General features: G+C 40.1%; 1 protein-coding gene across 2 annotated transcripts in view; it reads right to left on the bottom strand.

The window, feature by feature from the left end:
- Positions 1-19,816, bottom strand: part of GNAL (G protein subunit alpha L) — a 183,915-nt gene that overhangs the window by 16,398 nt on the left and 147,701 nt on the right. The window lies entirely within an intron of this gene.

Raw genomic sequence — 19,816 nt, forward strand, 5'->3', positions numbered from 1 at the left:
TTATTTAGTATAATGTTAATCAAGTATAACGTTATGTTAATTACGGTCTCAGTAATGTTAGCAGAAATGCTTGTTGGTATATACAAAAAGCTTTGGACTGACTTGCTGACCTCCAACACTGCACAAAAAGTGGAGGTTAATGAATCTTATTCTTTATGTCACCAAAACTTAGTGACACGCATGGAGTGAAAGAAAGACTTACAGCTGCAGGGAAGGGCAAGAGAATAGAGAACCAGAAAATCAGAGGGGAACTACATTCTATGATTATTTAAAAGGATTTTCAAGCTTTAATTCTTTCCTAATATGTGTTAGAATAGCAGCATTTACGGACATAAAGATGTGATTTTATATTTATTGCTAAAGAGGCAGGTTCTCCTCTCTCACTTCCACCCATTTCTTAGATCTCCTCTGAGCCCAGCTGGCTCATTTCTCCCAGACTGCCTGTATAACTTAGAAGCTTTCTTGAATTTCTCTATTGTTATTTGGTATTTGGCAGTGAATATCCCATTGGCTGACACATCCCACGACAATATTACCAAGACTTCTGTATCAAAAGGCAAGTTTTCCCCAATTTTACTTGAGTGTGCACTTGGAATACATGTCCCACTTAATTGCAGTGGGAAAGAAAGAAAAACTAGTGAACTCTTGACTTAAAATGTAATTCACTGTTAACACAGGGGTCACACACACTGGCCAGTTGAAAAAATAGCCCCTAAAAGCTGTTTGTAATTCTCATAGCAGTTTCCCACGGATATGAACTGAAAGGAAAAGAAAATACACTGCCTATATATTTACTTAATATATTTCTCCTTTTCAAACCTCCATTGTTATAGCAGGGAAACAAAACGCAGTAGAATATCCAGCTTTTCTTTCTGTATGATCAAAGCGTGATAGATAAGCACAGGGTTTAAAAAAAGAATTACTGTTTAGCACAAGCCAACAGGTGCCTGTTAGCAAAACTATATGGAAGAAACTCTGAAGAAAAAGCATCATTTCACAAATCCTCCTTCCTTGCCAAAAGCCCTATAAATTTATATAAGGATATAAAAATACATTTTTTATAGTCAGCTACAGTCACCATGGGAAATCAGTTTTATTCAGGGTGAACCTTTTGGTCAGATGATTGTCATCACCTTGACTGAGCAAAGTTTAACTTCAGTTATCCCACGGTTCATGCAGACACCGGAGCAGAGCGATGCATTTTTAAGTGACACACCTATCACTGACAGAACTCTCACCTCATGCTTGCAGCACAGAACATGAAAAAAAAAAAAAAAAAGCAAAAAAGCCCAAAGCAAAAAAGCCTCCAGGCTGAAATTTCCTGATTAGAGTAATTTTCCTTAACATGGATGTTCTTCTTTGTTCAAAGTACAGACTATATCTGACACAGAAAGGGATCTGCTTAAGAGTGTGGACTGAAGTCAGTGTTTGTGCACAAATACAACTCCATCACAAACCTTGCAAGACAGTGTGAAATGGCTTTTTTGCAGAAACATGTCTTGTGAAGTTGGTGTATAAATCATAGACAATACATCTTGTCTCCACAGTACCAGGACCATTTTGGCAGAACTTATCCAAAATGGTTCAACACAGTATTAAGGGCAAACCCACCCCTTCCTCACCTATACAACAAGTACTTAAGGGAGGTTTTTGGTTGTTAGCACTTGCACATTTCAAACAGGCAAATCATAGTAAGGAACAGAGGAGAGAGGAGTAATGCAGTTACACTACACACAATCCATGGGAGGTTGGGAAAGAGACAAGTCTCCTACTTAGATGTCCCACCTATGAGCTGAAGTCATCTTCCACTTCCTCCCAGCAGACAGACTAGTTTTGAATACCCTAAACTGCAACATCACAGCTAAGACAGAGCCAGCTCTGACAAATATGTGTTTTAAAAATATCATTTGACACAGTAGCTGTACCATTTTATGCTTGTAAGGTTGCTGTCTGCATGTAAGCCATATTAAAATAAATGCAATGATTTACAAGGTTTTACCTGCCACCTTACAGTAAAAAGCTGGAACAGTATCACTAGCATTCAATAAATCCACATGCAGCTACTATTAGAATTGGGATTAATTTTGTAGCTTTATAGGAAATTAACCTTTTCAGTGTGTGATGGACAGTCTTCCTAAGAGTTCTTCTGCAACAACATTGTTAAGTGTGCAATGAGATTTCTTAGACAGAGAAACACAGACAGCTACGCTCTTAGCTTTTCAAAAGAAAAATCAGTTCTTGAATATCCTTCATATGAACTCCTTACTTGGCTAATTAGCACAGCGTCAAACCTAGTCCTGACAGGCAAATGGACGTACTGGGTACAAGAAATGGATTCCAGATGAGATAAGGAGTCAGTACTGCCTCATTTCCTAACACACTAACTTCATTCTCATTACTGTATTAAAACGGGAAAGCTGAAATTACTTTTCTTAACTTATTTCTAGAGAATGTTAACTTCACCTAACCCTACTTGTCTTGAATAATTATGTTCTGACAAAATATAGATTATTTTATACATATATATACATTTTTACAGATCAGCAAATTTTGAATTGACATGACTGAAATTTCCATTTAAAGAACCTAAAGTACAAAAGGATCTGCTATCTCAATTCAAAGAATCAGTGCAAGGAAAACATAGTAACAGAAGAATGAATAAAAATGGACACCAAGTATCCCTTACTCTCTTTTTAGATACTTTTTTTTTTTTCAGCTCAGGGATGTAAATATTTTCATAGAATCATGCCTTTTTACAATACTGACAGGTCTTCTATTTATCTAGCTTCTATAGAAACCCACACTCGAGATTTATGTTAATTCTAAAGTGACTGTTTTGCATGCATGTGCAACGAGCTTCAAATTCACACATTCAATTCAACAGTGAATAAAACAATGACATGATACAATATTTACATTTATATTTCACAATTGTGGTTTTACTTATAAAGGATTCAGTCAGATAATTAGTATGACATTTATGTTCCTTTTAATTTTACATAGGGTGTTTTACAATTTCCTTACAATGGAATAGCAGAAACTACCCTTTTCTAAAAAAATTAATTAGGCAAGTTATTGGAAGGAAGGTCTCTTTGGCTCTGGTTGGAAATGCAGTGGTTTGGTTTAGCAACAAATTAAAGCAAACTAAAATGGACCAATGTAGTTAAAAAAAATAATGAGCTACTGACATTATTATATCTATTATTAAGCCGATCTGTAGTTTTATAAATATCTTCAGTGAGTTTCCTAGGAAACTCAGCTGACACTTAGTTTGACAAGCAATCTCTAAATTTTATATTATGCAAGCTGTGAACACAAAAGTACAGGTTTTAGATGTGCCTGCCAGTGCATGTGGGAACTATCAATAAGCATTATTCTCTTTAAAAACCATGGCAATTTGAGCAGCAGTAGCAGCTATATAAGAATTTCTTTAAAAGGGATTCATAAATGCACAAATAAAGAGGAGGTAATCGTACATGAAAATTCTTTTCTCACTAAATAAATCACTACACGGCTCTGTGTAGATATTCTGACTCCACAAACAAAATGACAATTAAAAGAAAAATCGTGTCTTGAGAATAACATGATTGACAGAAAACCCATGCTATATTTGTGAGAGCGTACTTTGACATCCAAAGAATTGGAAAGATGAAGTGCTAAATTACAGATCAATACAACAAACTAGGCATTTTAATAACTCTTGATCTACTTCAAGCATTTTTATGCTCTCACCCGAACATTTCAATGGCCTTACATCAAAAAATCCCAAGGGAAAACAAGAAATCAAATCCATTCAAAATGCTTGTCTCTTTAAAAGGAAAAGGTATTGTGGTGAATCTTTAAGGTTTTAAGTTCTCAGAGTGAAGAATCTCAAAACTATCTTCAGGTAAGTTGTGAGGTCAGCAAACCTTTGCAATTCAGATGGACCATTAAGAGCTTTGCAAACATCTCAGGCAGGCTCAAATAACTATATATATATGTATGTATATGGAACCATCCAGCACTAGGACTTTTAATTCCACGCTCCTTGGATATAAAGTCACAGGTGAGGCAGATACTTCACAAGAAAAACACACACCCCAAGTCTCTAGGGAGGTGAAATGGAAAAGACTTTTGGGTTTTTTTTCTTTTTAGTTCCTGCTGTGGTTCTCAAGGCCAACATCAATATTGCACTTTTTCCCCACATCTCAGGCAGGCTCAAATAACTATATATATATGTATGTATATGGAACCATCCAGCACTAGGACTTTTAATTCCACGCTCCTTGGATATAAAGTCACAGGTGAGGCAGATACTTCACAAGAAAAACACACACCCCAAGTCTCTAGGGAGGTGAAATGGAAAAGACTTTTTTTTTTTTTTTCTTTTTAGTTTCTGCTGTGGTTCTCAGGGCCAACATCAATATTGCACTTTTTCCCCCCTTCCCCCCAATATATATATATATATACACATAAGACATATTTTTTTGTTTGTTTTTGTTTTTGAGAATACCTGGATACCTTAGGCTCTAAGGTTGGGCTTCAAGCAAACTCACACTATCCGGATGTATTTCTAGGTAACTGAGAAAGACATAATGAAAACAGCCTCCAGTAATATTCTAACCCCTAAAGGATTCATCTTCCCAAGTCATTTGCTGAAAATATCAGCAGAAATCCTTTAGAAAGCTTGGCAAAATTTAGCGGCTAACGATTTTCCTGCCGAATTTAAATCATCACTGTATTTCAAATACAGTTTCCACGTGCTAGAGGAGCACTCCCCTTCTCTCCCTCCACACCACTCTGCAGCCACTTCCCACCAGGAGCCAGCATTCCTGAGAGGGCACAGCAGGGCAGAGGGAGAGCCAGACCTGTTTGGGATCCACCCTGGCTCACGGGCGCTGTGCCCCAGTTTTGAATCACCAGTTGCCGCTGTCATGGAACGAAACCCCCAAAGCAGACACTGAAGATGCTGCTGGAGCAGAGCGCCGCCTCCAGCAGGGCCGGGAACCCACGGATGGCTGATGTGCTTGTCACACGGCTTCGCCACCTGCTCCGTGCCCCGTGTGCTCGCGGCTGTAGGAAGGCTCCGTTTCACCGCGATCCCGCTCCCCGCATCCCTCCGGCCGCGGTGGCACGGGCGGTGACACGGGCGGTGACAGTGACACGGGCGGGGACAGCCGGGAGGGGGCGCTCTCTGCCCGGCTCCCGCTCCTTTCCTTTTCCTTCCCTTCCCTCCCCTTTCCTCGGAGCGTGTCCGCAGGCGGAGTGAGGCTCTGCTGGGTCTCGCCGCGAGGTTTTTGCTCTAACACAGGTAAAACATGAATTTAGCAAAGATCTCCTGAGTTTACCTTGCTCATCCCCTTTTTCAGTTTTCACTCCCGTGCTAACCCACGGCCCGCCAGCCTCCCAGCCGAGCTCATGCTGCGCTGCCTGGGGCTGGCTAAGGGCTGCGAGGGGATGACCAAAAACCGGTGGGATTTATCCACAGAAAGCACCTTCACCCATCCGCACCTCCCAGCTCGCCGGCAAGGAGAGCCTGCTGTGTCAGGAGATGAAAAGGTTAAACAGGATGCCAAGAGGGAGAGCAAAGTACAGTCATGCCTGAAAACCGCCAGCTCCTTTTCCGCCCAGGGAAGCTTGAGGATCTGTGGTTCAAAGCGTCTGCCCAGCCCTGCTCGGCCGGGGGATGCAGCGGCTGGAGCCGGGTCACCAGCAGCCTGCTGGGGACCACGGACAAGAGAGAGGATTGTACAGCCTTCAGCAAAGCCATGTGTTTCCCTGGAGCAGCACCAGCCACTGTGCTTGCTCCAGAGGGAGAGGAGTAACAAGACTGGGATGGTCTCAGGCCACCCATGGTGAGCTCCGCTGGACACCCAAGTTTGCTGCACAGGCATGACTGGGAGCACATAACCTGTCCCGTTTTGTCACTGCCACGGCTGCAGTTTGAACCCTATTTACTGATGGAGCTTTGGCCAAGACACTAAAAGCAAAGACAGACAATGATGGGTGTATGACCAAGGGCTCATACACCATCCATTGGGCAACCTTCTCCTGCACGGAGCCAGACTGCTGGTGGCAACTGGGGGCACGTTTGGTGAGGAGATTAAAAAATGGCCAAACCCTGTAGTTCTCCTGGTCTATGGGTTTGGGTAAGGGAGCTTCCTAGCACACATCCATTTCAAACTCACTTTCTCCAACGCTAAGTATGTACTGCAGAACATCTTTAAGCTTCACAGGCTTTGGTATGTGTCCAGCTATTAACCTAAACAAATGCACAAAGAGTTCAATTGCATTAAATGTTTCAGATATATGAGTAATACCCTCCTTCTGTTTAATAAGAACAATCTCACTTTTAACTGAAAATACATGAACTGAACTAAAAAATGAATAAACAATATGACTTCCATAACTGCTTGTCCCCACTGGTTCCCTAAATTTGTTAAGAAGCAGTGCAAATTTTGGGAAATGCATTTCTTCCTTCTAAATTTAGCAAACTAACCACTTCTTGGCTTAGCAGATGTTTTTGCTTTCTGAGCGAGAGGCCTATGGGGATCATCATTAACCCTCTTCTTAACATAAACACTGACTAAGACTTAAATCTGGCAAACTGTCATTCACACAGAAAGGTTAACAGGCTCCAGCAGAAATGAGACTCATCATCTGCAACTTCTGCCACATGGGATCTCAGAGAACAGGGAAGATGACAGGCAAAAAGAGAAAAAAGAAGAAAGGTAATTTATTTACTTAGTTTAAAAGGGGCATTATTTTTCTACTGCAAGTGTTCAGACGTTTTATTCCCAGGGGTGCTAGTGGTGGAGCCACTGCAAAACACAGACTAAGAATGAAGCACTGACAAAATCTGAAGCTTAGACTGGCACATGCAGACCCTCCTTCTGACCAGCTTGAATCCACTAAATTCAGTGTATCTTCTTCTTCCTTGTGAGTGGATAATCCTAGGCAGACAATCGTTATGTGCATATTGATAAACACATGGAGTGTTTATACAGATAAAAGTTTGAGTTCTGCAATGTAAAGGCTACACAGAGCACATTCTGCAGTCATAAGTGCAATTTTGAATAGAGGATCCAAAGATAAAAACCTGAAAACAGAAAGCTCATATGGTGGTATCCAGAGAGATCTGGATCCTGACTGCTTTGTGAGCTCATGTATGGCAGATTAGGATCTCTTTATTCACTGTTTGAATGAAACGACTGTATAACATCTTCCAGCAACTAAACAGACTGGTGCTGGAAGGGAAGCTGAGAAAACCTGAAACATTAGATGAGACACGTGGGCAGAATGCAGCTGTCCTATCAGGACCTGCAAAATGTGCCTTTTGACAGAATAACAGATCAAAACCTTGGGTTTATGTCCCACTAACTAAAGTGCATAGAAGACCTCACCTCCACCTCTTCTGGTGAACTCTTCAAAAAGAACTTGGACTTTTATGTTCAGGAAAGCTAAGCTGTGGGAAAAAGCCTTGATAATACTCAAAGCTGTAACATGCATCAGGTTTACAAGCATGTTTACCAGATACATACCATAGCATTGTAAGGGGATGTCAGAAGTTAACAGTATGTATTTTCACTGGATGTTGCAAATAGAGCTTCCCCTGTTGCTTTCAAGTTTATCTTGCTCTCATAATGGAAAATAATTTCAGTGCAACTTACACATTCTGGTTGATGGTTTTGTTTTTAATAATAGTTGCACTGTAGATATCTTCCTAGTGTATACAAATTCACCAAGTACTGTGAGACCTGAAGAATGCCAAATTCAGGTTAGAAACAACAATGGTTGTTGGAAATTGAAGATCCCTTACTCTGGTGGAAGTGGTTTGGAATAATAAATCTGTTATGGTGGCTGCCAAAAAGATAAAACCAGTTTGACTGGAGGTTTCTACAAAAGAGAAAGCAGAAAATTCCTAAATGGGAGAAACAAAGGTAAAAAAAACCAGACTGGAGAGGAAGTCACGAGAAGTTTGTGTTTACCTGTGGCACCAGTCCAAACTCAGTGCAAGAGAACTCGCTGCCAAAAATTCTCAGGCCTAAAATCAAGCCAGATGATTCCAAAAAGAGGATGCTAATACTCTTTTGAAAATCCAGATGAAGAAAAGCGAATTCTTTAGGGTGGTGAACGCTCCTGGCCAGAGAAAGCACACATGCATGTTTCTTACGGTTTTCAGACCTGTGCATTTTTGCTGACACGTAAATGAAAGGAACAGCATGTTAGAATCCTGAGCAAACTGAGAGTGTATCTGTTTGCTTTCATCTATCATGATTGTCAGGCATTGACATGGCCAGGAGAAGCGACATGGCTGGAGTAAACAGGAGAACAGCAGTAGCATCAAGGATTAAGATTTGAATCACAGGATCAGCTCTCATGAGAATGCCTTGGAGGCTCCAAGACATAGACAGCATCTAGAGTTTCTATAGGTAACACCCATGCAAGGAATATGAGGGGTCCTAACAACCATTCTACCAGAGAAGAAGCTTTCTGGGATTGCATGTAAAACCTGAAATACACCATCAGTGCTAACTAAGGAAACAGAAAAATGTTTCTATAGAAAAGTCAGGAAGGCAACCAGCTTCCTGCACAATGGAAAAAGAAACTCTTAATGCTGACCTTGCAGAGCACCTGGTACAATTTCTTTTACCTTATTGCAGTTTATGAAGTGTGGTGACAGATCATTTCTGTTCTGCACTCCTTAATCCTTGTCCCAGCTTTAACAGTACACTCTCATACCTTTACCTTGTGTGAAGGACATGTTTCACTAAAGGTAAGGGTCATGCTGGACACAACTCTATGAGTAATCCTTTGATGTGCTGGGCTGCTGTGTGGTTCACTAGCTTATTCTCAGTTACTGACAGAGGATATTACCTTTTCAACATTCAAGAAAACTTACACAACAGGGCAAAAATCAATGGCTCAGGAGTTAAAGGACAGAAGGATGATGAGAAGTGACGTCCTTCCAGCAGTTCCTGAGCATTTAACCCCCAAGCACCCAATAGAACCACTTCACTCATCATTGAGAGATAGACCTGTTGCCTTCCCTTTAGCAAAGCACAGCAACATGGCAACTGTTTGCCTTCAATGGGAAGGACTCAAAGCTTGTTCTTCCCAAACCTGCTCATGCCAGAATTCATTAAGGCTTCCCTAATCGTAGTCTAGAGCAGACAGGTTATCCTTCTTATTCCCATGCACAACACACTCCAGAGCTATTAATGAGAAACAGTGCCAGGTAAATATCTGTGTATGATCATCTGCCTTAGAAATTACCAGGTGAAAGTAATAACATCAAGCAGAGGTCTAACAGTACAGATAACAATGCTAGACATAACCATTAGAATAATAAAAAAAATTCTGTGTCTTTACAAATGCTGCTGCTGAGATGTTTTCATTAAATCACCATTATCCTGCCCATTTTAGAACAGAATATATTTAATCACTGAATGTATTCAAGCAACTGGTCACACCACCTACGGCTTGGCTAAGTGATTACCTCGGGTAGCTGGAGGAAGGCATGGAGCTAAAGCAAGAAGATGAATTGTTACTACAAAAATGGAAGGAGAAGAATGCAGTGACTATATCCAACTCACTAATAATTGGCCTAATTCCATTTAACAGCTATAAGCTATTTAAACAATGGTTATAAAACTCAGTGTTAAAAACTAGCCCTACAACCCTGCTAACTGTATGCTTGAGAGGAAGTCCCATTAACAACTGCTTACTATTAATAGAGCACTTTGTGAAAAGTGTTCCTAATGCTGCACTCCCAGTAAGTTTCTTTACATTCTCATCAATTTTCCTTGACTTTTACAGTGCACTGTGCATTGGTACTATTAAAACAACATACAACGAGTTGAGTTTGAGGAATGAGGAAAATAATTATGCAACAACCTGATTATGTCCTGCTTCAAGGTACTTTAAAGATTAGGTTACGCTTCTGTTTTTAATCTCTCTACCTCGTACTCAACAGGTAGTTGTCATTTTTGGGTCTGGTTTATGAAAAGTTAAGGAAGCAAAGGGATCTTGGCTTGTAGCTAACAGAGAATTTGGCACCATGGACAATCCTTGCTGCTCCTGGCAAGGCTTCCACACGGAGATGTTGGCTGCCACCATCTATGGCCAGAGGTGGGAGAATTTGGGAAGGAGAGGGTTGAGCAGCACTGGACATTGCTGTGCTGGTGCTGCAACATAGCAGCATGGCCCAGCCAGCCTGAGGATCTGCAGGGAGCCACCTGGGAGTCAGGTAGCTGCAGCTCCTTGCAGGATCATGGCCAACATCACTACTTCTGAGGGCATGATAGTGCTACTAGGAGAACAGCTTCAGCCTTTACCACTGAAAAGGCACCCTGCCACTTCCTAGGAGCTATTGCTTTGCACCACGCTCACATCTACAAGAAAGGGCAAAAACTTGATAAAACCTTATTGAAAAAAATGCACCGAGGCCAGTTTTGAATCCTGGACTACTTTTAAAACTCCTAAAAACAGGCACCGAGAAAGAAGCTGAACTTCCTCCTTTGTCTTCTCCATCCATACAGTTAGTGGAAAAAACGTGGAAGATTTATGCAGTAGCAGCTGGAGAAGGTTGAAAAGGAATACACAAATAAGGCATAAATGTCAGGAACCCAAAGCTACACGTCAGTTCAGATCTCAAAATGTTGTCTGTTCTCTCTTTTTTTTCTTTTAAAGAGAAGATTAAAAATACCATTTCCAGCTTTAATGTAACCTGTGGAAATGGAAACCAGGAATCATTTGTTCTCTAAATATGGAACTATCACTTGTGTTTATGCAATGATTTATAGCTACCTACATACATAGGCAAGTCACCCTGCGGTCATGCTCTAAGGGCAGATGCAAGTTTTGTATTTTCAGGGAGAAAACTTTTTTATACTTTTGCTTTTTCTTTGTCACTTGAAACACAAGGATGCCTAAAACAACAAATTCCCTAACAGGTTTCCTTTTCCTCATCAAACCATGTGTATGACGCTGTGGCTCAGACACTGGGATGCCCTGAGAAGGAGCGTGCCCAGCACTCATCCTGAGGGTGGGAACGACTCTTGTGATGATCTCTAAGGATCTGAACTGCTTTCACAGGAAGTCTGAATTCAACCAAACTTCTAATGAAAAAGTTCTTCAGGCTCAGGAGAGTTGGGTGCCCTCAGGAAGTGGAGGTGGAAGGATCCAAAGTGGAGTGTAAGGAAGAAGAAGAAAACCCTTTATCCTCTGGGACTTTATCCTCTGGGATCTTGGCTCCACAATGAGATGAAACTCTCAATCACACAGAGTTGGACATTTTTCAAACAAGAAAACTGGGAAGCTTCATTAAGTGATACCAGACCTAAACTGCAAAGTTACAGACAAAGCCTCAGCCCCGAGTGAAGGCATATCCTACTGAATAACTGCCTTTGCCCAGTACCTAAAAAATGAATTTTTAGATTGACTGTATATTATTTTTAAAAATGGCCTTCCCTCCCCTAACAAAAACCTTTCTTCAAAAGGGTTTTTAATAATAAAGTCTACTGCAATTCAGTGAAAATGAATTAGGGAGCAGACATTGTATTGAAAACATCACAGAAACAGAATTAAACCACAAAGTTTTATAGTTGTTTGTTTCTTCTACTTCCAATCAAATGTGATTTCTGATCCCAAATACCAGAACACAGGTGTGGCAGCTAAATCTGCAAGCATTTATTTTAATCAAATAAGCACACAGATAATTGCCAATCTTATAATCTCTTCAAATTGTTAGTAACCTCCTTAATTAGATTACACATAATCCAGTCCTAACACCAGCACGACAAATACTGATCTCCTGCTCTTAATAAATATCTGTACTGCAATGGGGTATCATGCATTAGATGTCAAAGCACCTCCTTCAGAAAAATAATAAATTTGCTTTGTAGGGCATTACTTTGTTCAGGGGTGCCTTGACAAAAATTTTAAGTAAATCCAAAAAGTACAGGTTTACAACATAACTTTAATACTTTGAAAGAAAAAGCCATTTATTACCTCAGCAGACACTGATACTTCATTCATTTTGCAAGCTGTTTTTTTGAGAAGGTCCCAATGCAACTCATTCAAATAGTGAAAACAAATAGTACTCATATTTAAATGAAATGTTTTTGACTATGGTTTCTAAATTTCAATATTTTTAAAAGTATTTCTAATACCTGAAAAACGCTACAACAAATCAAGACATGAGTAAGTAATAAACAACAACACATCTTTAGGACATATATCTTCATTTATTGGTTATGTGTTGGATTTGGGGTTGCTCTGACCTAAATTCAAGCACTGCAATGCACTTCTGAACAGATTTGGTGTCAAAACATAATGTGGAAAAAAGCCAAATCAAAGAAGTGAGAAAATGGGGATGTTTCCAACCTTTCTTAACGCCTTGTGCTTGTGCTTCTCCCCATCTCAGCACTGACAAATTGTATGATGGGCTCCACCACCACCCTTTGTGGATGTCCCAGGCCAGCTCTGCTCCTCTAGAGAAGAGATGGACAGCCCATACCAGCAGGAAAGAAATGATGACCAAAATTAATGTGGAGCACAATAAAAGTGCACCGGAAAACCCCTTTCTCAAAACTGATACCATTTTCAAGGTGAGCATTTTTCTCACAGAAGCTACAAGTAAGAGGGAATTTTAATAACTGTAGAAAAAAAGTAGATAAAATAAACACCAACAAATGGCAAGATATTCTGACTGCATGGCAGTTTTGAGCTTCCCTGCACTTTTTTATCACGTCAGAGTGATTACATATTTCAGCTATACAGAAGGACTAAGAAGTTCAGTGCAAGAAAAACTTAGATTCAACCAAGACTCACTCATAAGCACAGTTTTAAGGATCTAAGTAATCCTACTGAATGCAATAAGACGTTGGAATTCAATGGGACAGCACTCATGCTTAAAAGATCAGTAATGTGTGCAAAATTCTGCATGTCTGGAGCCTGAATGAAGGTTTTCCCCCTCAAAGCAAATGAAGACTACACTCTTCACTCACTGCAGTCCAACTCTAAACCCCACAGTCAGAACTATTGCCCAACACTATGTGACATCACAGCATGTCTCTGTACTTAGAAAGTACAGAGGAGGCTTTTTATTCAGGGGAATGATCACAACTGTGTCATTCTCCACAAGTGTAATTATCTTGCTATTAAGAGTAACCTGTAATTTTTCAAAAATCCAGCAGCTTTAGGTACAGATTGTTAGCCCTCTCTCATATCTTCCAATGCTTAGCACAGGATATATTAAATGCAAGAAAAACACCCTACCTAACAGTGCTTTTGCCCACATGTGACCCAAGGGAACCACCAGTGCACGTTCCACCACCAGCACTGATAGGCTCCTCTGCAACCTCCATCCAGCCACCAGGATCAAGGCAGGCTCCAGCTCTACCTCCTAGTATGGCACACTGTATTTTAATACTTCTCCTCATTATAACATGGATGATCCTATGGGGATGCTGCAACAAAGACACAGCCAAGGTCTGTCCTTCCACTTTCCAGGAAGTGCCTGCTGTCTCCCTGGTGACTGCCATGGGCAGCATCAATTGCCACTCCAGAACAGGGGCTGGCCCATGAGCTGAGGGGGCCCAGGACACTCTCTGCTTATACAGCAAGACCTGCACACTGATCTGTAGAGACAACTAGGAAAACTAGGAAAATCCCACAATTTGTGATCATTAACTCCAACTTGCCTCTTGAGAAGAACAGCCACATAGGTGCTAAGGAGGTTTTGTTAGTTATGCATACAGGATTTGTTTTCCAGTGTAATTGATTTTCTTCAGCAGTTCATCTTAAAATGTTTTCTGTTCTGGCAAGGAGTACAACATCATGCAACACCCATGCCCTGCTTAATTACATCAGAAGAACAAAAACAGACCAGAAAAGTGAATTAAGCTACAGAAGCTCAATTCTTTATAGCCCTACCCCGCTTCTATCCTTTTATAAAGTGTTTTTAAGTTAAATTTGTTTGCTTTGAGAATCTGAATGTCTATGGTATTTATCTTTAAATGTGACAAAGAGAGAGAGAGGTGCTGGAAGTAGAACACAAGAGCACAGCATTGGTGAGTCAACTAGACTTTTTTTTGTATTTACAGCTTCAAACACAACTATACTGATTATCACCAGAAGTGTGGTAATGAGCTGGCTACAATTAAAATTTAGTATAGATACCATACAGACACCAGTAGTCAAAGACATGCCCATGCAAAACACTGAAAATTCAGTGCCATGAGGGATTCAAAGTAAGAGTTTTACTCTTACTTTGGCATCATAATTTCTATGAAAATGACCAATGTTTTAACATTAAACATGACCTACAATTGTTAAGGAAAGGAATGGAATGACAGATATAATGAGAAAGCAATGTTTTAACATTAATAAATAAAAATAATACTGCCAAACTACACCCAACTGAGAAAGTGAATCATGACATGACATGAAATACACATGCAGTGTTTTGAGGGAAAAAAATGCATTTCCTATAAACCCACAACCAAACATTTTTAGGCAGTCCATATTTTCTGTAACTGTTAATAAACCCATTTACCTAGATGAATGCCAAATCTAGACAAGGAGTCTTTTATTCTAACTATCCCCAGAACACACATTCAAGTGATCAGGACTGCCCCAGGTAGCCACACAGCATGTTTAGAGTTTTACAGATACCTACTGATACACATTTTTATCAGTGTAGAAGAGCTTTGTTCTGTTATTCACATCATCTACTGAGCATCTGAAGGAGCATCCCTAAACACAGCAGGACAAAGAAAATTGTGGAAGGAGCAGTTTAGATAGAAATATATCAAAACTGAAACCATGAAAGAAAGAAAGGTTTGCTTATTTATAGTACAAAAGAAATTCCATCTGGTCAGGCTGTGGGTTTTTTCTTGTAGAAATTAAACAGGAAATTAATTTCTCCCCTTCCCCCTCTTACAAAGCAAAGCATTTTCACTTATGATGCCAAAAGCTTGATATTTGTAGATTTGTCTGCCATCAGTCATTAATCAGCCTCATACAGTTTATAGGTAGACGGATATTTCCTGACAGATACAGAAAACAGATTTAGAACCGAAGCTGAAAATTATATAAAGACAGATATATAGATACACATCTTAGCACCCTGGAGTACATTTCCAAAAATAAACTAGTCAAATGGTTATCTTCCTAAAAAAGCTGATTGCATAAGCATAATTACACTAAACACAAGTACCTGCACTATCTCTGTGCATGTTATAAATAGTTCAAAGTTACATTATGCAGTCTTATTCTAAAACGCTATTGTTCTAAGTTCATGCCTTCTCTCACAATCCTTTCAAAAAAGGCCCTCAGCTCTCACCACTAGCTATTTTCTGTCACTGCTGTAGAACTTGTTAGAATCCAAATACACTACTTCCACCTTGCAACCTGCACTCATTATCCAAAGAAAAATTCCAGCAGTTAAGAAAGTTGCTTGATCATATCACTCTTTCTCTACCGATGACCAGGATTTCTCTGCTTGCTTACAGGGTCTTAATTTTGTAACTCAACAACTTTTTGTCATCTTGGAAAAAACAACTGAGCGAGGTGTGTATTTCAGGGTACAATTTATTCAAGATCCTCTTCAGAGACCTTAAGCTGAGACTGTTGAGAAGGATATTCAGTTGGATCCAAGAACAGAAAACATCTCTTGCCAAGTACTAGATGAGAGAAGCACTATCTGCCGGATGCACACTGAGAGTGCTGGGTTTTTCCCCCACCTGTCTTGCTTTGTGACATACAATTCCACTTGCTGAATTTGTGCAAGAAGGACCAAATCTCAGCCTAGCAATAAGTATCAAGTGAGCACAAAAGTACCTCTGAGATGAGGGAGATGAACTGGCATTGCCAAGAATTACCTTATAACACTGGTCATCAGCATCAACTCAGCACTGTGGTAACACAAAATACGTGTATTTTTAATTAAAGTGGTTAAATCTGTCAGCGATAGATAGCTGCTTGATACAAACTCCAATTTTAATTCATCTGTCATTTAAAGGTTAAGGCCAGGGAGGCAAACCTAACCCCAAGGAGGAGGCCCTCTGTCAGCAAGAGCAGCTCTGCTGTAGGACACAAGCATGACAACGCTGTGGGAGGGGACCCTTCGCATGATGTTTTGCTGACAGCAAGGATTTTGTTTAGAAAGAGGATACAGATGAATTTGTACCAATGATGACAGCTCAGAAAATATCACCTCCCCAGCTCAATTTCTGCATGTTGCATACACAGTAGGTAGTTCTTCCTATACATGATGTATAAAAATGAGAAATGTAACAACTAAAAGCAAGTCAGCTGATATTTCTTAAAGTTATTGAAATCACTGAGTAGTTCTAAGGAAATACACAGAGACTCAAACAAACAAAAGACAATCCACAACAGAAAAACACCTGTATGCCTTACTCAATTATTTTACACAAAACAAGGATATTTCTACCTTCTGTTGGGTATTTATAACAAAGTTTTTTGATGTTTAATCTCATGGGGCAGACATTTTTCTGCCTTGTGTCTAGCTTATGAAACAAGTGTCTAGCCATGTTTCAAATACTGGAGGGATTAAGTGATTTCTTAGAGTGGTCTGGCACTGAAATAGGTTGCCCAGTGAGGTGGTGGAGTCACCATCCCTGCAGGTGTTTAAGAGGTGTCTAGGTCCAGCCCTGGGTGATGTGGTTTAGGGTTTTACAGGGACAGTGTTGGGTTCATGGTTGGACTTGGTGATATTAAATGTCTCTTCCAGCCTTGATGATTCTATGAGTCTGGGTAAACATGCAGTCTGGGTAAACATGCTGAGCTTATTCTACTCCCAGTGGAATCAATGCAGCATCCTGACCTTCTTTCCTAGAATGAAATCAAGCACACTTTGCAATTTACCTTTGAAGCTCAGCAAAGGGTGTGGAGGCTCCTAAATATATCAAATTTGTAGAACATGTAAAAAGGGTTTTCCCAATGTGTTAGGAAACATGACTATTAAAATCCAGTATCATTACTTCAGATTATGAAAGTTGAGAATAATGGAGCAAAGTGTGGAAATGAAGAAAGAAAAAGAGATAAATATCAAAGAAAAGATTATTTGAATAAGGAAGAGGAAATGCTGAACTAGATCTTACGAAACTCACATTATAGAAAAAAAAAAAGAAGACACCCACAGGATAGATACATAACTATGTATTTTAGAAAATTATACCTCAGACATTATCTTCATGGTGATCCACAGGCATACAGAGAATTACTGCAGACATCTACTGAAATTTAAATTAGCTAGCTCAGTTATAGATAGTAGTATATCTGCTATGTCAAGGCTTTAGCACCCAAGCCTTGTATTTTAGAAGCCTGGCTGTATTTAAGCTTCTTTTTTCTGCACAGGTGCCCAGACCGGTTAGGTTAATGGCAGGCTGGGTGTGTCCACATGGGCTGCAATTGCACCTGCAGTCTGTATCAAAAGATTCAGAGCCTGAAAAAGAGCTGGCAAGAGGAGAAATATGGAAAGAAAACCTTCTGAATTTTGTAAATCAGTGGAAAGTTAAGGCTCATGTATAGCAGCTTCTTCACCAGAGACTGTGGAACAAGAAAATTACAGCTCTTACAAGCAGTTTACAAATATTATGTCCTTGCAAAGGTTTTGCAACTATATATAATACTGCCAGCTTTGATCTCGTTGTATTTAATTCACTACCTAATTAAAACAGTTCTATCTGCCAAAGTTAATTTAAGCACTCATGTGTTAACCCAGAATAATTTTCAAGAAATCTCCTTCCTTTACAATTATATTGCCGTATGTTAATATGATGGCTTTTAATAGATTTTTTGTTTACATACATGTCATAAGTGACCCACTGAAAGATTGTATCCTAGTATCCAAGTAAAGTAGCATCTGTTCTAAGTTCCCTTGTAGCTAGCAGATTCACAGCAACTATTACTCCAACTTGCAATTTTTTGCATCACTAAGAGCTCAGTGCAATTACTTCCTAAGTGTGCCATCTCTGCTCTATGCTTCATTCAGTAAAATCTGTTTTATGGGTGTTTTAGTGGCGAGCTGCGCTGTAGAAGCTATAATTTCTATAATTTGAGCTGGATGGGACGTACAGCCTTGCAAGCACACCGATTTATTTATTTTGCTTACTCCTGATAACACTGAGGTGTGTGTCTGAAAGGCCAGCACGGCATCCAGCGAGCAGGAGATTCCCCACCCTCGCTGCCTGCCTTGGTTTCCTCCCAAGGCTGGGACAGGAAATGCAGTGGTTGCAAGGCACACAACTCCCAGCCCTCCTCAGCAGTGTCAGCACTGCAAGGCCACTTCGTTTGGCCACAAACATGTCGGTGATTACTGACTTCTGCTTCGGTGTGGCAGATCTGCTGGGAATAAACAGCAAATTACTTGTTACAGAAAGCACAACACTGTTTGCTAGTATTGGCCAAATCACAATTAGCTCCTGCTCTCCAAATACAGTTTTTCTGAGACCTAAACACACCACAAAAATTCTAGCTGACAACCAACTACTTTCCTGTGATTTACAGTTACTTCAAATCAAAATGTTTTCAGCTTATTTGTGTTTAGAAGTTCCAGTGGTAGAAGCCATTACAGCAAAAAGAGGCATGTGAATGCACTGCAGCTTGCATTTTAAAGAGGAAGACATGGGTACTGGAATAAGGAGGCAGTGTACCTGTGCAAAGGACCTGAAAAGAAGTAAGTTCAGGGGTTTATTCAGAGATCTTCACAGCCATATCCTGTTATTGTAGCTTACAGTAAGGCAGTATGGTACACTCATATTCTCAGTTCATGCAGCAACTGTGAATTCTGAGTTCAGTTGGGTGCTCCCTTGCTACAGGCACTTGAAAACCTGGCCCCAAAAAGTCAAATACTTTCCTTAAAAAAAATAAAAATATTAACATCTGAATGAATAGTTTACAAACGCTTGGCTCCAAGTGTTGAGTTAACCAAAATGTTCCATGAAAAAAGACCATCATTATTGAATGAATTTAGAGTGCATGAAACATTCTTTAACAATTTCCTGTTTCTACTCTTTGTTTCTTAACTTTTCCTACTCTCAACATTACATTGTATGTTGATTTTTTTTTCCCCTGGCTGCAACTTGCCTAAAATAAAAAATAAACAAAAATGTACAGCCAGTGGGTCAGATGGGGCTACAGTTCCTCTTTGACATCAAAGTCTATTAAGCTCACAATTCCAAGGAGACTCACAGCACCTATACAGGGCTCATGCCACGTCTGATGTGTCTAGAAGCCCATATCACTATTCCTTCCAAACCCAGATGCCAGCTCGAGTGACTCTTCCCCCAGGCCAGGGGGAAAACCCAGGCAGGAGCAGCAGGGAGGTAACAAGAAGGATGTATCACACTCAAGAGATCTGTTGTGCCACTGGTGACACGACTGGCTTTGATATATAAATTTATCTTGATGTTCCTATTGTACATTAATCTCATCTGACCCTGTTTTGCATAGGCTGCTATTGTAAGGAAATAATATAATTCAGCTTAGGCTGACAACCATTTCCCTAAGTCCTTTTCCACAGCTATTTGTGTAAGGGCAATAATCCCTCTCCCGTCTCCCAGGCTCCTAAAAAAGAAACTCCAACAAACTCAAGCCCTTAGGTTCATTAAAATACACGCACGTGCAGGATCAACAAAGGATGCATCACCTGAACAGGTGGTTTCCAGGAAGAAGGGAGGCAGCTGTTTTTTGTTGGCTTTTTTTAACTATCAAGTGAAATGAAAAATTTCAACACCTTTCTCACCTTTCAACACCTTTCTCAACCTTTATAAAGGTTGTGTCTCAGCTGCTTGAGTAATAATAG

Source organism: Passer montanus, unplaced genomic scaffold (assembly GCF_014805655.1).
Source record: "Passer montanus isolate IOZ18808 unplaced genomic scaffold, ASM1480565v1 scaffold19, whole genome shotgun sequence".
Lineage (NCBI taxonomy): Eukaryota > Metazoa > Chordata > Aves > Passeriformes > Passeridae > Passer > Passer montanus.